We start from the raw sequence: 20,526 nt of genomic DNA, 5'->3' as shown, positions 1-20,526 counted from the left end.
ATATTATATGGTATAAAATGATCAATCATCCTTACATACACAGCCTTTTCCATAACTTTAGCAAAAACTGATTGCATAGAAATAGGTCTAAAATTATCTACATTATCCCTTTCTACTTTTTGATAAAGCGGCTACACTACTGAGTATTTTAATCATTCAGGAAACTGACCATTTCTAAAGGAAAAGTTAAAAATGTAGCTAAGTATAGGACTAACATGTGCAGCACAGTACTTTAATATTCTGCTAGGCAATCCATCATATCCATCAGAGTCCTTAGTCTTCAATGATTTAATTATTGACTCAGTCTACCCCTTGTCTGTATCGCAGATGAGTATTTCGAACATCAGTCTTGGAATTGCAGCCAGATGCGGTGGCGGAGTGGTTCTAGGCCCTTCAGTCCGGAACCACATGGCTGCTACGGTCGCAGGTTGGAATCCTGCCTCGGGCATGGGTGTGTTTGGCGTCTTTAGGTTAGTTAGGTTTAAGTAGTGCTAAATTGGGGGACTGATGACCTCGGCTGTTAAGTCCCATAGTGCTTAGAGTCATCTGAACAATTTCTTTCGGAGTGGCATTTGCCAAGACAGTTATATGATTCCCTGTAGAAACTAAATTTGTATTTAATTCACCAGCAATGCTCAGAAAATGATTGTCAGATTCTGTATATATATCTGATTTATCAGAAACAGAAATATTTTTACCGCGAACTGTCTTTATATCGCCGATCTTGTGCTGCTAACCAGACACTTCTTTCACAACTGACCATACGGTTTTCATTTTATCCCCTGAATTAGCTATTCTATTTGCTTGCCATATACTCTTTCCTTCCTAATAGCACTTTTTGGCACCTTGTAACACTGTTTGTTATGGGCTACTGTAGCGTGATTGTGAATAATTCTAACTTTTCGTTATAATTCCTGTTTTGTTGTACATGATACCCTTGTCCCACTAGTTAGGCAGCCAGGCTGCCTTTTACTGCTAGTACCCCGTTTATAACGCTCTAATGGAAAGCAACTCCCACATAGCAAGAGAATTGAGTTAAGGAAATCATTATATTTGTCATCTATGTTATCGGCACTATGAACACCCTGCCACTCTTGTTCCGTGACGAGTTTTAAAAAACACAGCACTGGCTTCAGATTAACTTTCCTACATTGTTCGTAATTATATGTGACATTTGTTTGAGTACAAAAGCCATTTAGGGTTAAAATTTGTGCAACATGGTCTGAAAGGCCATTCACACATTCACAGAATGCCCATCTAGTAATGAAGAATGAATAAAAATATTTGTAATGGCTGTGCTACTGCTCCCCTGCATCCTGGTTGGAAAAGAAACACAGTCTACATTAGATCATATGAATTTAAGGGATCTATCAACATCCTTTTCCTTGCACAATCACTCACAAAATTAATATTGAAGTCATTACATATAATTAATTTCCGGTACTTCCTGCAAAGTGAATCAAGAATCCTCCCTAGCTTGAGGTGAAATGTACTGAAGTCAGAGTTAGGGGACTTATAAACAACAAGTAAAAGTTTAGTTTCACTAAATTCAACTGCCCTTCCAAAACATTCAAATATCTATTCAGTGGAGTGCCGTGATACGCCTGTGAATTAAATGGATACTGTTTTTACGTATATGGCCACTCCCCCACTCTGCAAGGAACGTCTTGACTTCAGTCTAAAAAAGGTACAGCTGTAACACAAATTGATACAGGAATTTTTCCATGAGTGATCCCACCACCATCCACTACACTGTCACCGATAAGCCTCGCCTTCCCGTACCTATTGAGGTTCACTCCATGCCTAGTGAACCCAGATCAACCGATAGACTCAACTGGCACCACTGAAATGTGACCCATACTCTCCGCCATCATTGCCTTCTCCAGCCCCATGTTAACACGCCTAACAGCAGCATTAAGATGGGGCCGATCATGACGCTCAAACAGTTGCACGGAATGCACATTAGTGTCACCAGTCAGAGTAGCTATCTTTACCAGGTCACCACCTACATCATATTCCCTGTCCCTATAAACGCTGTTCCCTGCTCCACCCACTATCACTACCTGATCGTCCTTCGTAAAATTCCTACATAACTCCCCTATGCTGTCAGTCACCTGAGCCAAATCAGCACTAGGCTTCACAATGCTGGTGATCTGGTACTCACTCCCCAACATTTCCTGCAACTGCTGGCCCACACCTCTACCACGTGAACTACCTAGCAGCACAACCTTCTTCTTTCTGTTAGACTTTGCTCCTGACTTAGGCCTCCTAACTGCTGAGGACTGCTGCATGTTTCTTACACCTACAGCTACAAGAGGCTCCTCTCCACTCAGCTCTAACAGTTGGTCAAATCTATTGCATATACGCGAAGTACAACTATATGAATACCTCCTCCTCCTAGCTCCCTTCTTGCCAGCTGCCAGCTCCTATTCCCTAGCACCCTTCACCATCCTCAACTTATCTACTTCCTCCATTGCGTAGGGCACAGATTTTACGCTCCTGCCTCTCTATCAACTTATTTCTGCTACAGATTCTGCATTACCAGGAGAGGATCTCGCTAAAATACCCACTGGCTTCCCCACTGCATTGCCTCCAATGAAAATACTCTGAACAAATCCCACATCCGGCCGGAGTGGCCGTGTGGTTCTAGGCGCTACAATCTGGAGCCGAGCGACCGCTATGGTCGCAGGTTCGAATCCTGCCCGGGCATGGATGTGTGTGATGTCCTTAGGTTAGTTAGGTTTAATTAGTTCTAAGTTCTAGGCGACTTATGTCCTCAGAAGTTAAGTCGCATAGTGCTCAGAGCCATTTGAGCCAAATCCCACGCCGTAACCCACTACTCACAAACCTACGACAGAGCCCACACTTCTCACTCGTGGTAAAATTTTACAGTTACATAAAAAACTATGTTCATTTACACCAATAGCACTGTTTATAGAATTAACAACAGCGGTCTCGAAATTCTCTCTCTACTGAGAAAGCAAAAACTTTTATTAATAGCCCTAAACCACAACTAATACCAATACCAATAAAACTTCGCTAAATTTATTAGCTAAAGCCAAAAATTCAAGCGGAGACTGGAACACTCAACGAAGTTAAAACAGTGAATGAAAATTTTACTGGAAAATTTCGCTACAAGCAATAAGAAATGTCACCTGAAAACTAAAGCACGTGTTTTCTAAACTACTTCAACGCACAGGAAACTCTAAAAAACACAGCGGGCGAACGTTTACAAAAGTTTATTAAATTGTTACTTCGCCACAAACAGCACGAAACATCGTTGACCAGTATTAAATTTAGTAACTGTATAACAGTGCACAAATAAATTTGTCAGTACTCAGCTTTATAACCGCTACAGCTGCAACCGCACGCCGCGAGAATCAAATCAAATGATATAGTCGAGTGTGATGTTCTCATTAATGCTCTCAAAAAATTATGTATCAAATATGAATCTTTATTTCATCGGAAACTCGTTTCCAAGTAACAGGCTGATCATAGGAAATCGAATTGTATAGCCAACTATGTAATGGATCTTACTTGTTAGACCAACTGCACATTTTCACTTTACGGCGACAAGGGTTGTAGGAAGGGTAAGTAGCCCGCTTAGTGCGCATACATGACAGTGGCGCCATTCGAACAATCAACAGCTATCGTCAATAGTGTACTGTATTTCTAAATCGTGTGCAACGTTTTAGTTCTGCTTCACATTTAGAACTACAAATTTCGGACACAGGTACGGAAAAGAATGAAAAAACTTTTGAAATACTTTAAGACGTACAGCATCTGTACTGTACATCCGTACTGTAGGCAGTAGATATAATCAGTAGTGTTAGTTTTGCGACAGCTGCTTTGTTCTACGTTATGTACTTTCCAGCTGTGTCGTTAGCTATAACACAAAAAATCATAAATTATTTAATGGTTTTTGACGTATCTTGAGAGGAAGATATATGTGAAAAAGACCGGAGAACACAGCTAGTAGATTACGCCATGGGAACAATGCTAAAAACCAAACAACCACTAATGATGTCAACAATATCGATGTCATTGGACAGCTATCATATCCACAATTGCACACGGACAAGAGAGGAATCCGACCTTTCTCTGATTCAGGAACCATCACGGTATTTTCTTGAATGACTTAGGTAAACAGCGGGAAACCTAAATTGAGAACGATATTAAAGATCCATCTGCGAGGCAATTCAAGTACCGTCAACATACCGCTGCTTTCTCCATCTTTTTTGCAGATTTAAAGGAGACAGAGTATGCGTGTCAGATCTACATTGCACTTATGACGTAAGGGAAATTCAGACCTTAGTCGAAATCGTTCACGGAAGTAAATCCAGTAGCGAGAACTGAAAATTTGAGCCAGACTAGGAATCGAACCCAGATTTACCGTTTTCCGCGAGCAGTCGCCTCAACTGCTTGGCTGTCCGAACACTCTTCCCGTCCAGTCCAAATTCTCAACATGTCGCATACTACATGTGTAGCGTCCGCTGTCGAATATCCCGATTGCCCACAGCTTCGCCCGGTTCCCGCAAGAGTTCGGACGTAGTATGCAAGTCGTGTGAAGTTAGCACCCCTTTTTCGAGAAATATACATTTTTTTCACAGTTCTTGTTAGATGTGCCATAGTTCTAGAGTTCTTTGTACAAAATTTCAATAGTTCTGCAAAATGTAACGAAGAAAACAACAATACTCGAAAAAATTTTCGTATCGAAAACATTCTCTGACAATTTCCGCAAAATGTAAACAAGTACAAGAGTTCTGAGCACAGTTCTGAACAGAGCTCCAAGAGTTCTTTCGAAAATCCAAGTAACATTTTTTTGTGCAGCTAATAGTTTACGAGATAATTGCAATTTAAGAGAAAATCTTTTCACTTACTGTGAAGTTGGCACTCTTTTTTTCACAAATGTATACTTTTTTCAGATTTCTTGATAGATATGCCATAGTTCTAGAGTTCTTTGTACAAAATTTCAATAGTTCTGCAGAATTTAGCGACCAAATCAATGTTCGAAAAAATTTTCGTATCGAAAACATTCTTCGTCAATTTTCGCAAATTGTAAATAAGTACAACAGTTCTGAGCACAGTTCTGAACAGAACTCCAAGAGTTCTATCGAAAACCCAAGTAACATTTTTTTGTGCAGCTAATAGTTTACGAGATAATTGCAATTTAAGGAGAAAATCTTTTCACTTACTGTGAAGTTGGCACCCTTTTTTTCACAAATGTATACTTTTTTCAGATTTCTTGATAGATATGCCATAGTTCTAGAGTTCTTTGTACAAAATTTCAATAGTTCTGCAGAATTTACCGACGAAAACAATATTCGAAAAAATTTTCGTATCGAAAACATTCTTCGTCAGTCTTCGCAAATTGTAAGTAAGTACAACAGTTCTGAGCACAGGTCTGAACAGAACTCCAAGAGTTCTATCGAAAACCCAAGTAACATTTTTTTGTGCAGCTAATAGTTTACGAGATAATTGCAATTTAAGGAGAAAATCTTTTCACTTACTGTGAAGTTGGCACCCTTTTTTTCACAAATGTATACTTTTTTCAGATTTCTTGATAGATATGCCATAGTTCTAGAGTTCTTTGTACAAAATTTCAATAGTTCTGCAGAATTTACCGACGAAAACAATATTCGAAAAAATTTTCGTATCGAAAACATTCTTCGTCAGTCTTCGCAAATTGTAAGTAAGTACAACAGTTCTGAGCACAGGTCTGAACAGAACTCCAAGAGTTCTATCGAAAACCCAAGTAACATTTTTTTGTGCAGCTAATAGTTTACGAGATAATTGCAATTTAAGGAGAAAATCTTTTCACTTACTGTGAAGTTGGCACTCTTTTTTTCAGAAATGTATATTTCTTTCACAGTTCTTGACAGGTATGCCATAGTTCTAGAGTTCTTTGTACAAAATTTCAATAGTTCTGCAGAATTTAGCGAAGAAAACAACAATACTCGAAAAAATTTTCTATCGAAAACATTTTTTGTCAATTTTCGCAAAAATTAAACTTGTACAACAGTTCTGAGGACTGTTCCGAACAGAGCCCCAAGAGCTCTATCGAAAATCGTAATAATATTTTTCTATGGCGATAATAGTTTGTGACAAATTGATTTAATGTGGGACACACTTTCTCTACAGAAAATATGAATATATTCGTACAACAGTTCTGATGACAGTTCTGGACACCACGTGAAGAGTTCTATCGAAATTCCTAGTATAATTTTTTAGTGCAGGTAATAGTTTAAGAGGTAATTGGAACTTAATTAAGAACCCCATAAGAGCTCCTACTGTCCAGCTGGCACCCTTTTTTTCAGAAATATATATATTTTTCAGAGTTCTTGATAGATAAGTCATAGTTCTAGAGTTCTCTGTACAAAATTTCGATAGTTATGCAGAATTTAGCGAAGAAAACAACATTGTATAACAAAGCTGATTCAGGAACCCTTTCCTTCTGATACAGTTCTTACTGTTGCCACAAAAAATCACTTGTGCATAGATTCCAACTGTACTGATCATTACAAAAATACAACCATTGACCAGCGGCGCACATTTCTTGCAGCGTTGTACAAAGCATTCGGCTTATCCGCTGTGAAAATACCACACTTAACGCTATTTTAAAATTTACGGTGGATGGCTTCCGTTTATCTACAATGTCAGCATCTATCGAATTATCTTCATGCAAACGTGATGCCTGGATCACTCACTTCCCCTTTTTAGGCACGGAGGAAACTAGGGTTCAGTCTTGTGGAAGCCAAAAAACGCTGATAGCAAAGTCTAGAGAAATCTCCACGCTTGTCTTTCTTCATCATGCCAACAAAAGAAAAATTCTCCCTTCATAGCTCTATTATCATTCCAGTACTAGTAAACCAGTTGTCCGCTTTCACATTTCGACCTGACTGATATATAGGCTTACACAGTCACAGAACAACATCAAAATGTTTATTGCTCAGTTGGTAAATCCTTCTGGTTGCAACACAGCGTATATTTCCAAATTGTACAGGTAAAATACTTAAGAATCCACACTTAAGAATCCATACTCGTTTGTTTTGATTGATACATATTGGCAAAAACTGTACCTTCCACAGAATCCTTCCAGCTTCTTGTCTACTGTAACATTTTCTCCAAGGGTGTAAGATTTGTGGTAGTTGCCTACAAACGCAGTAAATATTTCCCGAATAGCTATTAGCTTGTCTAATTGTCTCCTTTCATCACGAATAGCGCGACTGTTAAATCTAAGGCTCTCCAGAATAAATTTGAAACGTTTTATGTTCATTTGGAAGGTGAAATTTTTCAATGCCATCACCATCAGTTCCACACAGATCTTCCGGCTTTATCTGTTACTTTTGTTAACAACAATTAAAAACAAGAGACTGATGAAGGCTTTCAATTCAATGTCATCTATTGATTTTACCCCTCTCTCACGCTGAAATGAGGCTTTGATGCTCTCAAAATTCTGATTGGAATACAAAACTACAATAGACAAATATCGTTATCTATGAGGTAATTACAGCATCACAAATGCTGCTTTGGCTGCACCTATTGGTACAGGTAAATTTCGAATAATATTATGCTCTTCGAACAATATGCTTTGGATTTCTTCAACATTATCTAGTACTTCCCACTTACAATAATAAAATTCCTATAAAATAACGCAACCAGGCGCAGTATATTAATCTGAAATTTGACGTTCAGACAGCGGACACTGACTATTAAACAGTTCAAACAGAATTTAAGTGCAGTTTACATTCTGGATTAGCTTTGTACTACTTACTACGTTGATAAACAAATAAATTAATCGCTGAAATGAAATTCGAAAGGGCACAGTGGATAAAAACGAGCAATCGGCTCATATCTCATCAAAAGAGCATTAGCGTCGATACTGAATAATACAACATTGAAAGGCACACATGAAGTGTATATTTTTAGAATCAGGAAGAACCAGATGAATTTTATTACGTAAAACAGTAATTGTTTTGAGCTCTCATGACATCCAGGACCCACTAACAGCTAAAAATATGCGCAGGACCCTCATGGATGAAAGTTATGTGGCAACATCACCAGCCGCTAGGATACATAAAAACATGTGCTGTGTGTAACGAATAAATTTGAAATTGCTGTCGTTAATATTGTTGCAAACATTTGTTCTAGTTAGGAAAGAAGTGTGGAAGTTTGATGAGTTACACTACAGCGAGAGTTAAAAGTCTTTACAATGTATAGAAATGTAAGTATATTTACTGAATATATCGTACAAACGAACTAAGTAGTATGTTTAAATCCTAATTCAATACATGACTGATAGAGGTGTTATAATGTTGAGGGGATACAGTATTAAAGTTAATAATAAGTTCGAAATTTGTAAATAAGAACCTCGTTTATTTGGTCCTCAGTAATCCGGATTTCCGGTTTATCCGGATTCATATTTTGTGTCCCTTGGTATTTTTCTCTTTTTTTCTTATAACACGAAGATGTGTAGTCGGTGAGGTACATAGGCTGCTTATCACTAGGCCGGTAATTTAGTCTAGTACTGAGTGATAAGGAACTCGGAGTGTGTGAATGACATTGTTTTTCAAGTATTGTACATTAATATAATGGTGTATTGATGCCCATCAAGTAAGTTGCATAGTAACCACGCCAACAGCACTCCACCACAGCTCATTGTACCTCTGGTGCGATTCTCGACAGGTGTGACACCATCTGGTTAGTGGCGCGTGTGAATGTATCTGCTCTCTCAGCCATCTGTTTGTTTTGCACTGACGAGCCTTCTCTCCTTGAATCATCTAAGCGTGCACATCCCACGCTTCCACCTACAGTTGCTACAGTCAGTCTTAAGAAGGCGTACTGGCATTTGTATAGTGCTGAACATTTAGACTTTTTGTATTTAGTAGAATATACATCCGGGTTTTCGATTTTCGGTTTTCCAAAATAAAAGTGAGAATTTACGATCGTCCTCATAGCTGTACTTCCAGCAATACCTCATCTCCTGCGTTCCCAATTTCGTAGAAGTTGTCCTACGAAAATTGCAGAAGCACTCTTGGACGAAAGGATATTGTGACGATATTCTTTCGTCACAGCCTGGGGTTAGAGACCCGGTCCGGCACACAGTTTTTATCTGCCAGTAAGTTTCACATCGGCGCACACCCACTGCAGAGTGAACACACAATCTATTTCATAATCTACTGGCACCATAAAAATGTTATGAGGGTTTTTAAAAGAACTCTTTCGGTGCTATCCAGAACTGTCAGCAAAAGGGTTGTGCCAATTTATTATAATGTAGACCAAGTGGGTCTCTCGAAAATGCTATTATCTCATTAACTGTTACCCCCACAAAAAATGTTATTACAGTTGTCGGTAGAACTCTTAGGGTCGTATTAAGAAATGCCATCAGATCTTTTGTACGAATTTATTACTTTTACATGACAAAAGTGAGTCCCACATTAATTATCTCTTATAATGTCATCGTCACAAATAATGTTATTATAGTTTTTGGTAGAACTCTGTGGGTGATATTCAGAACTGTCATCAGAACTATTCTACGAATTTTGCTATATTAGATAAAGTGAGTATCAGATTAAAACAAATATTGTATAAACTATTATCGCCACAAAAATGTTCTTATCATTTTCAATGCAACTCTTCCGGTGCTATCCAGAACTGCCAACAGAACTGTTATACAAATTTATTTTTTCCAAACTGACAAATAATTTTTTACCATACCAAAATTTTGTCGAGTTATTGTTTTCTTCCCGAAATTCTGTAGAACATTCGTGTTTTGAGCAGGGAAATCTAGAAGTATTGCATATATATCAACAACTGTGAAAAAAATTTATATTTATCGTAAAAGGGGTTCAAACTTCACGGGAAATGCTCATAAGCATTCCTTAATAAAGGCAGTTACTACGTAAACAATTACCTGCACAGAATATGTTACTAGTATTTTCGATAGAACTCTTACAATGCTACCCAGAGCTGGCATCAGAGCATAAGACAGACATAATTTTTTTTTTTTGAGTAAGTGTGCCCCACAATTAATCAATTACCATACAAACTATTATAACCACAAAAAATGTTGTTATGATTATCGATAGAAGTCTTGAGGTGTTAACCAGAACTGTTCATCAAAACTGTTGAACGAATTTACTTTTTCTGTGGAGAAAGTGGGTCTAACATCAAAGCAGTTACCGTATAAACTATCATCGCCACAAAAAGATATTATTAGGATTTTCGATAGAGCTCTTGGTGTTCTGTTCAGAACTGTTGTACGAATTTACTTTTTGCGAAAATTGACAAAGAATGTATTCGATACGAAAAATTTTTGGAGTATTGTTGTTTTTTTCGCTAAATTCTGCAGGACTATTCAAATTTTGTACAAACAACTCTAGAACTATGACATTTCTATCAAGAACTCTGAAAAAATATATATTTCTGAAGAAAAGGATTCCAACTTCACAGTAAGTGAAGAGGTTCCCTCCTTAAATTGCAATTATCTCGTAACGTGTTAGCTGCACAAAAAATTGTAATTAGGATATTCGATAGAACTATTGGGGTTCTCTTCAGAACTGCCCTCAGAACTGTTGTCCGAATTTACTTTTTGCGAAAATTAATAACCAATGTTTGCTATACGAAATTTATTTCGAGTATTGTTGTTTTCTTCGTTACATTCTGCAGAACTATTCAAATTTTGTACAAAGAACTCTAGAACTATGGCATACCTGTCAAGAACTGAGAAAGAAATATACATTTCTGAAAAAAAGGGTGCCAACTTCACAGTAAGTGAAAAGATTTTCTTCTTAAATTGCAATTATCTCGTAAGCTGTTAGCTGCAGAAAAAAATGTTACTTGGGTTTTCGATAGAACTCTTGGAGTTCTGTTCAGAACTGTGATCAGAACTGTTGTAGTTATTTACAATTTGCGCAAATTGACGAAGTATGTTTTCAATACGAAAATTTTTTCGAATATTGTTATCCTCGCCAAATTCTGCAGAACTATTGAAATTTTGTACAAAGAACTCTGGAACTATGGAATATCCACCAAGAAATCTGAAAAAAGTATACATTTCTGAAAAAAAGGGTACCAACTTCACAGTAAGTGAAAAGATTTTCTCCTTAAATTGCAATTATCTCGTAAACTATTAGCTGCACAAAAAAATGTTACTTGGGTTTTCGATAGAACTCTTGGAGTTCTGTTCAGAACTGTGCTCAGAACTGTTGTACTTATTTACAATTTGCGAAAATTGACGAAGAACGTTTGCGATACGAAAATTTTTTCGAACATTGTTTTGGTCGCTAAATTCTGCAGAACTATTGAAATTTTGTACAAAGAACTCTAGAACTATGGCATATCTATCAAGAAATCTGAAAAAAGTATACATTTGTGAAAAAAAGGGTGCCAACTTCACAGTAGGAGCTCTTATGGAATTCTTAATTAAGTTGCAATTACCTCTTAAACTATTACCTGCACAAAAAAATTTCACTAGGATTTTCGATAGAACTCTTCAAGTGGTGTCCAGAACTATCATCAGAACTGTTGTACGAATATATTTATATTTTCCGTAAAGAAAGTGTGTCCCATATTAAATCAATTTATCTCAAACCATTATCGCCACAGAAAAATGTTGTTGGAATTTTCGATAGAGCTCTTGGGGTTCTGTTCAGAACTGTCCTCGGAACTGTTGTACAAGTTTAATTTTTGCGAAAATTGACAAAAAATGTTTTCGATAGAAAAATTTTTCGAATATTGTTGTTTTCTTCGCTAAATTCTGCAGAACTATTGAAATTTTGTACAAAGAACTCTAGAACTATGCCATATCTATCAAGAACTCTGAAAAAAATATATATTTCTGAAAAAAAGGGTGCCAACTTCACAGTAAGTTAAAAGATTTTCTCATTAAAATGCAATTATCTCGTAAACTATTAGCTGCACAAAAAAATGTTACTTGGATTTTCGAAAGAACTCTTGGAGCTCTGTTCAGAACTGTGCTCAGAACTCTTGTACTTATTTACATTTTGCGGAAACTGCCAAAGAACATTTTCGATATGAAAATTTTTTCGAGTATTGTTGTTTTGGTCGCTAAATTCTGCAGAACTATTGAAATTTTGTACAAAGAACTCTAGAACTATGCTACATCTATCAAGAACTGTGAAAAAAATGTATATTTCTCGAAAAAGGGGTGCTAACTTCACACGACTTAGTATGCATACGAACTGAAGGTACCGTTATTCGCTGTCAGGCGCATATACTGTGTTATTCTATGTGTGGTGGTGTGTTATGTCATAATTTCGTCCTGGAAAGACATACCTCACATCAAAAAATTAGCATGGCTTCATTTTGTTTGTGGTTAGCAACACTTGCAAAATTATGTGAGTACCAAATCCAGCACCACAAAGTGTTACTTGACAAGTAATGTGTTATTTGGTTGGAGGATTTTGTGAAGGCGCTTAGGAGTTAGCCTCAACTTCACGTGCTGGCTTTGTGAGCCAAGACGTTTTTTTCTAAAGAGCTGATAGCAGACGTAGTGCCAGTCACTGCCTCTGTGGATTTTGTAGACGGAAATGGGCCAAGGTCAGCCTATAGGAGGCCCGGCATGCAACTGAAGAGCACAAGGCAAGGTGAATCCCGTCCAAGTTCAGCACGTAGCCAGACCAGCGAATAGGGTTCAAATAGTTCAACTGGCTCTAAGCACTATGGGACACAACATCTGAGGTCATCAGTCACGTAGACTTAGAACTACTTAAGCCTAACTAACCTAAGGATATCACACACATCAATGCCCGAGGCAGGATTCGAACCTGCGACCGTAGCAGCAGCGCGGTTCCGGATTGTAGTGCCTAGAACCGCTCGGCCACAGCGGCAGGCCGGCGAATAAGGATCGACCATTTAGAACATAAGCTAACTGCATACTGGGAACAGTATGATATGAAATCACGATCTGTAGTTAGACTGTGCATTGATGGACACTGAAAAAGTGATCGCAGTTGCGGTAAATAAATGGAAACCTGTTAGTTTGGTTAGGGAAGATATGGCGTCTGTTTCGTTTACGATGAGGCCCATTTCAGAGAGGACACATGTTCCACTCTTCATTGTCTATACACTCGTTATCGCCACTGATAAAGAGAAAGGGTCCTCAGCTGGACTCAGCTATGAGTGTATCCTATAACTAATTACGTAGTTGAACTGTAGAACTGTTTTGCTTGATGTTCATGAAAAGAAACGACCATGACTCAGCCTCATCGAAGAATAGGTGACAACGGAAGTAGGCTTAAAGTTTACAGGTTTTGGCTTATCTTTTATTTGCAAAACGCGGATATCGTAATCTCGAGTAGCTATATTTTCTCTGCCTAGCGAACATAATCATCACTTCTTTTAGTTTTAATTTCAGTTAGTGCGTCAATCATCGTGACGAGGAAAACTGCATTTAATATTAGATTAGCGGCGTTCACCGTGAGTCTGCTGACATGCTAGTAATGAAATCACTTGTTCTTGTTCTTCTTCATTTGTGCTCCAGCCCTTATAGAACCTTGGCCTCTGAAGTATTTTTCTCCGTGGTTATCGGTTTTTTGCAGATCTTTTCCACTCTTGGACTCCTATACTGATTAGATCCTATATTAAATTATCAATATAATTTAGTCGAATAGCCCTTAATAGAGCGAATTAAGCCAGTATTTCAGTTCTTGCTGCATGGACTCGTCTTCGTCATCACCCACATTCGTTTAATTTTTTTCTGATCCCTGCTTCCTGAGTTCTTCATTGCTACGGGGTTATATCCTTTATTTTTTTGTTCGTCCCTGAAAGCCACTTTCTCAAATTCTTTTTTAAATGAATTCTATTTGTATGTGTCCACCACGTTGAAATTCGTTTCTTGGAGGTCATTCAGTCATTTCTTATGACGAGCAACCCAGTAAATTAAATCTATGTGCAGTCTAATTAGCTACAGGCGCTACTCTCCCCCATTTCCGGGTCAAAATTGTGATCATGCTGCCCTCAGCTGTATTTCCTTAGCAGTATACTGATCTTCCTCTCATCCTTGTTCTAGACATGTTCTGTTGCATTGTCACCCGAGTAACTTAGATTCCAGGCGGTTTGCGGAATTACGTTACCATCTCTCTATTATCAATTCCTTCATGTGGTGGTCTACAGCCACCATGCAGCATCTACATGTTGAAACCAAAATCACCGTATCCTGTCAACTCCATTATGCCAGTCGCATTTATTGCACCACCTACACCCGCCCATATATATATATATATAATTTCTGCACCATTATCAAAAGCTAGAAAATTAATGACAAGGAAGACATAATTACCACAGGTGGACGATTCCGACAGTCCAACATGGCAACGAAGAACAGCAGAGTCCCGCTAATTCGAACCCCAGTAATCCGAACGTTCGGTTAAACCAAACATGAAAATGGTAGTGTGGGAAACTGTGTTCTACACATGTTCTGTTGCATTGTCAGCCGAGTAACTTAGATACCAGGCGGTTTGCGGAATTACGTTACCATCTATGTATTATCAATTCCTTCATGTGGTCTACAGCCACCATGCAGCATCTACATGATGAAACCAAAAACACCGTATCCTGTCAATTCTATTATGCCAGTCGCATTTATTGCACCACCTACACCCGCCCATATATATATAACTTCTGCACCATTAACAAAAGCTAGAAAATTGATGACAAGGAAGACATAATTACCACTGTTGGACGATTACGACAGTCCAACATGGGAACGTAGTACAGCAGAGTCCCACTAATTCGAACCCCGGTAATCCGAACGTTCGGTTAATCCGAACATGAAAAATGTTAGTGTGGGAAACTGTGTTCTAGACATGTTCTGTTGCATTGCCACCCGAGTAACTTAGATTCCACACAGTTCGCGGAATTGCGTTACCATCTCTGTATTATCAATTCCTTCATGTGGTGGTCCGCTGCCACCATGCAGCATCTACATGATGAAACCAAAAACACCGTATCTTGTCATTTCTATTTTGCCATTGCATTCATTGTACCACCTACACCCGCCCATATATATATATATATATATATATATATATATATATATATATATATATAATTTCTGCACCATTAACAAGAGCTAGAAAATTGATGACAAGGAAGACGTAATTACCACAGGTGGACGATTCCGACAGTCCAACATGGCAATGAAGTACAGCAGAGTCCCGCTAATTCGAATCCCAGTACTCCGAACGTTCGGTTAATCCGAACATGAAAAATGTTAGTGTGGGAATCTTTGTTCTAGAAGTGTTCTGTTGCATTGTCACCCGAGTAACTTAGATTCCGGGCGGTTTGCGGAATTACGTTACCATCTCTGTATTATCAATTCCTTCATGTGGTGGTCTGCAGCCACCATGCAGCATCTACATGATGAAACCAAAAACACCGTATCCTGTCAATTCTATTATGCCAGTCGCATGTATTGCACCACCCACAACCGCCCATATATATATATATATATATATATATATATATATATATATATATAATTTCTGCACCATTATCAAAAGCTAGAAAATTGATGACAAGGATGACATAATTACCACAGGTGGACGATTCCGACAGTCCAACATGGCAATGAAGTACTGCAGAGCCCTGCTAATTCGAACCACGGTAATCCGAACGTTTGGTTAATCCAAACATGAAAAATGTTTGTGTGGGAAAGTGTGCTCTAGACATGTTCTGTTGCATTGTCACCCGATTAACTTAGATTCCAGGCGGTTTGCGGAATTACGTTACCATCTCTGTATTATCAATTCCTTCATGTGGTGGTCCACAGCCACCTTGCAGCATCTACATGATGAAACCAAAAACATCGTATCCTGTCAATTCTATTATGCCAGTCACATTTATTGCACCACCTACACTCGTATCTGTACCATTAACAAAAGCTAGAAAATTGATGACAAGGAAGACATAATTACCACAGGTTGACGATTCCGACAGTCCAACATGGCAACGAAGTACTGCAGAGTCCCGCTAATTCGAACCCCGGTAATCCGAACGTTCGGTTAATCCAAACATGAAAAATGTTTGTGTGGGAAAGTGTGTTCTAGACATGTTCTGTTGCATTGTCACCCGAGTAACTTAGATTCCAGGCGGTTTGCGGGATTATGTTACCATCTCTGTATTATCAATTCCTTCATGTGGTGGTCTACAGCCACCATGCAGCATCTACATGATGAAACCAAAAACACTGTATCCTGTCAACTCTACTATGCCAGTCGCATTTATTGCACCATCTACACCCACCCATATATATATATATATATATATATATATATATATATATATATATATATATATATATATATATATAATTTCTGCACCATTAACAAAACCTAGACAATTGATGACAAGGAAGACGTTAGCTAGAAAATTGATGACAAGGAAGACATAATTACCACAGGTGGACGATTCCGACGGTCCAACATGGCAACGAAATACATCAGAGTCCCGCTAATTTGAACCCCGGTAATCCGAACAATCAGTTAATCCGAACATGAAAAATGTTAGTGTGGAAAACTGTGTTCTAGACATGTTCAGTTGCATTGCCACCCGAGTAACTTAGTTTCCAGGCGGTTTGCGGAATTACGTTTCCATCTCTGTATTATCAATTCCTTCTTGTGGTGGTCTACAGCCACAATGCAGCATCTACATGATGAAACCAAAAACACCGTATACTGTCAATTCTATTATGCCAGTCGCATTTATTGCACCACCTACACCCGCCCGTATATATATATATATATAATTTCTGCACCATTAACAAAAGCTAGAAAATTAATGACAAGGAAGACATAATTACCACAAGTTGACGATTCCGACAGTCCAACATGGCAACCAAGTACAGCAGAGTCCTGCTAATTCGAACCCCGGTAATCCGAACGTTCGGTTATTCCGAACATGAAAAATATTAGTGTGGGAAACTGTGCGATAAGCTGCTGCAGTTACACATTATTTGAATTTACACAGTACAGTAAGTATGTATTAGAAAATTTGGCAAGAAACCATTAGGTTTAAACAATGCATAACAATGAAAGAAAAGCTCTCAAAATTACTAAAATACAGTGGACATTTTGTCCCTACTTTTAGATGACAAAATCTCAGTCACTGTATTTAGGCGTAATGAAGACAGTTTGTTATATAACGCATAGTTGCGCCATCGTCTCATAAACATCAAATCAGTTGGTGTAGCAGTAGGCTGTTGCTCTAAATAAAGTAGCCGCGTGCTCAAGGACTTCTGCTGCGTCACTGTGTGGCACCAGCTCTCCTATGTCGCTTCCATAGGCATTGTCACTTCCGTCATAGCAGTCCACTTCTTCCTGGTCTCGATTCACTGCAGCAACTAAATCAACGTCAGTAAGGTTGTGCACACATGCCCCATCAACTGCTGTCCACTCATCTACGTCTCCTTCACTAGCTTCTTCATATTCAGAGATTGTCTGTATCATTTGTAGTAGATTTTCCTCCTCATTTTCAGCTAGGTTGCCCTAGAATTCAAGAGATGTCCACAGTTTTCTCCACGATTTTGTCACAGTATTTTCTGAAATATTCTGCCATGCCTCAGTGGACCAATAAACAACATCCTACACATTGGTCTTTTTTATTTTGTCCACTGAAGGAATGCTACCGCCTTGGATCAGCATTCTTAAAAATTGTTTTCTGTATATCAGTTTTAATGTTTGCAGTACGCCATGGTCCATCAGTTGTAGAAATGGTGTAACATTGCAGAAACTTCACCACAGTTTCTCCATCAGATAATTCCTCAGTGCTGGGGTGAGATGGCGCGTTATCAGTCAAAAGGATTGCACGCGGAGACAAATGATTTTTCTTAGAAAACCGTCGAACAGAAGGAACAAACTGGCCGTGATACCATTCTTTGAACAGGTTACCATTCATCCACGCTTTTTTCTTGTTGCGATAATATACGGGCAGTGACTCCATGTTTCAGTTTTTAAAAACTCTGTTACGGGTGTCAGAGGTTGATAACTAACATAACCATGCGCTTTGTGAGCCAACTGGCAGTGCACTGACCTCAGAGACTACAAAGGTCTCAACAATACTCAACAACATGGGCAAGGAGTAAGAGTGGGCCATTGTGCCAACAATTGTTCCCCTTTGTTACTGCGGTGTAATTTCTTATCTGCTTGGTATACGTCATTCTAGAAACCCGAAACCGTAATTCCGGCTAATTCGAACAAAACGGTAATCTGAACAAGGTCCGGTCCCACTTAATTCGGATTAACAAGACTCTACTGTATTCGGGTTCTGGGGAGCTTGAACATATACAAGAGAGCAATAATGAGTGCTCTAATAAATTTCCACGAAAAGCACACACCTACATTGGCACTTTCAACAATCAGACACTCATTCGAGCAGAAAAAACCATACAATGTCACAACATAACTCATGAAGCACAAAATCTAAATTTCTGCCCACCAAGAATCACACTTCACAGAATCAGAAACGATGAATTACAATAAGCACAGATTCTTCAAACAAGAGAACAGACAAGAGAATTAGAAAAGGGGTAGCACTATTTGACATGTTCTTCAATGTAGATGAGAAAATTTTACATTCACTAAAGATATGAAACTTACTAACAACGAACTTATGACCTTACGAATCAAACACACAAAAGACTACACTTTTATTATCGCACATGCATCAACAAATGGTGACAATAAAAAGAGCACGAAAAAAGGAAGAAGATTCTCTGAAGAACTTGAAACACAGATGGTCAAAATTCCAAAAGTTGATGTGAAAATTATACTTGGCGATTTTAATGCCCAAATTAGCAGCGAACTCAAATATTTAGGACGGTGGGAAACGATCATGCTCACAAGTTCACCAAAATGTATGGCATTTGACTCTTTTCGATATGCCAATAAGACAATCTAAAAATTATGTTAACCTCGCTTCACAACAATCCCCACCCAAAGAAATAAGTCACTGACCCATCTTTTAGGAGAGTTTCCGGTTAATCATGAGGCAATGTTGTACGACCACCAAAAAGAAATTCACTTTGTGCAAGTACTTAGAAGTGCAAGCATCGATATGGATCATTAGATGACCAAAATGAAAATTAGATTCACACCGAAATGAAAATTTTACATAAAAACACTAGTGATCCCCAAATTTAATTTACATAAAAGCAAAATCTCTAAAATAACAGAAAAAAGGGAAGAACATGTAGAAGACTGGGAGAAATTTCTAACTAAAATCATTATAAAAGTGATAGACCTGATCCCTCTTCACAAAAAACCAAAACACCCTTGGTGGAATCAAGAATGCGACAAAGCACTAGAAGAAAGGAAAATGTCATTTCAAATTTATGATTGCAACAAATCAAAAGAAACAGACGAAATTCCTTGAATTTCGCAAACAAACATCCAAGACTTTAAGACAAATTGGAGTCAACTGAAGACAGTTTCAAAGATTACAACACACACGATTTGTTCAGGACCAATTAAGGGGTACTCACCACAGAACTTCCGCTTGCGAAAACAAGATGGTAAATTAGCCACGGCAAACAAAGGAAATTGCCAAGAACTAGTCACATATTTTACAAAGGTTTTAAATTCTCCTTTACCCAAAGAGAGATTACTCATAATGCATGCACAAATCACAAAGAAATTTTGTCACCACCAGCACAAGAAGAAGTTTATTTACATAACAAGAAAGTGAAAAACGGGCTTTCAGCTGAATTCTTGAAAAATTTAGGCCCAAACTCACTCAAAGAAATCACACAAATAATTCGAAACATTTGACAAACAGCAAAAATGTCAGATGACTTGAATACTGCTCTAATCAATCCACTACATGGAAAATGCAACAAATTAGATCCAATCAACTACAGAGGGAAACCAGATTAACGGAATATCAAGCAGGATTTAGACCGAACAGTTCATGCCCAGATTAAATTTTCAACCTCATAACCACACTGAAAAGTTCTCTCTCAAGAAACCTCTAGTATGCACATTTGAAGATGTTAAAAAAGGCGTACGAATCGATAGGCAGCTCCACTATTTCAAGTCTTAGAAGGGAGTGGAATAGATACCAAAATACGAGAACACACATGAGATCTAAAGTAAAATTTGTGGTGGGGGGGATTTCAGAACCCTCTAACTTTCAAACAGGTATCAGACAAGGGTGTGGACTTTCTCCTATTCTATTCAACGTCGTCCTCGACAAGGTCATCGAAGAATGAGCGGAAGAACTAAAAAAAGTGGGTTTTGGAAGCCAGTCCTATACGGTTTTCCCGGAAAATAACTTCTGCATACCATACCTCGCATTTGCGGACGACCTGGTGATACTGGCGGAGGACCGTGAGACTGCCGCCAAACAGCTCGAGACACTTAAAGAAAGTGCAAAAAATGTAGGGTTGTAAAGCTCATTCGAGAAAATTGAATTTTTGTATCCATAGACAGATATCACGAGCCTGAAAGCAAAATACAGTAAAATCTATAGGATCCAGTACTATAGTTTTCTCGGAGAATTCATTGAAGG

This window comes from Schistocerca piceifrons, chromosome 5 (genome assembly GCF_021461385.2).
Source record: "Schistocerca piceifrons isolate TAMUIC-IGC-003096 chromosome 5, iqSchPice1.1, whole genome shotgun sequence".
In the NCBI taxonomy this organism is placed as follows: Eukaryota; Metazoa; Arthropoda; class Insecta; order Orthoptera; family Acrididae; genus Schistocerca; species Schistocerca piceifrons.
Note: the sequence above shows the minus strand (reverse complement) of the source record.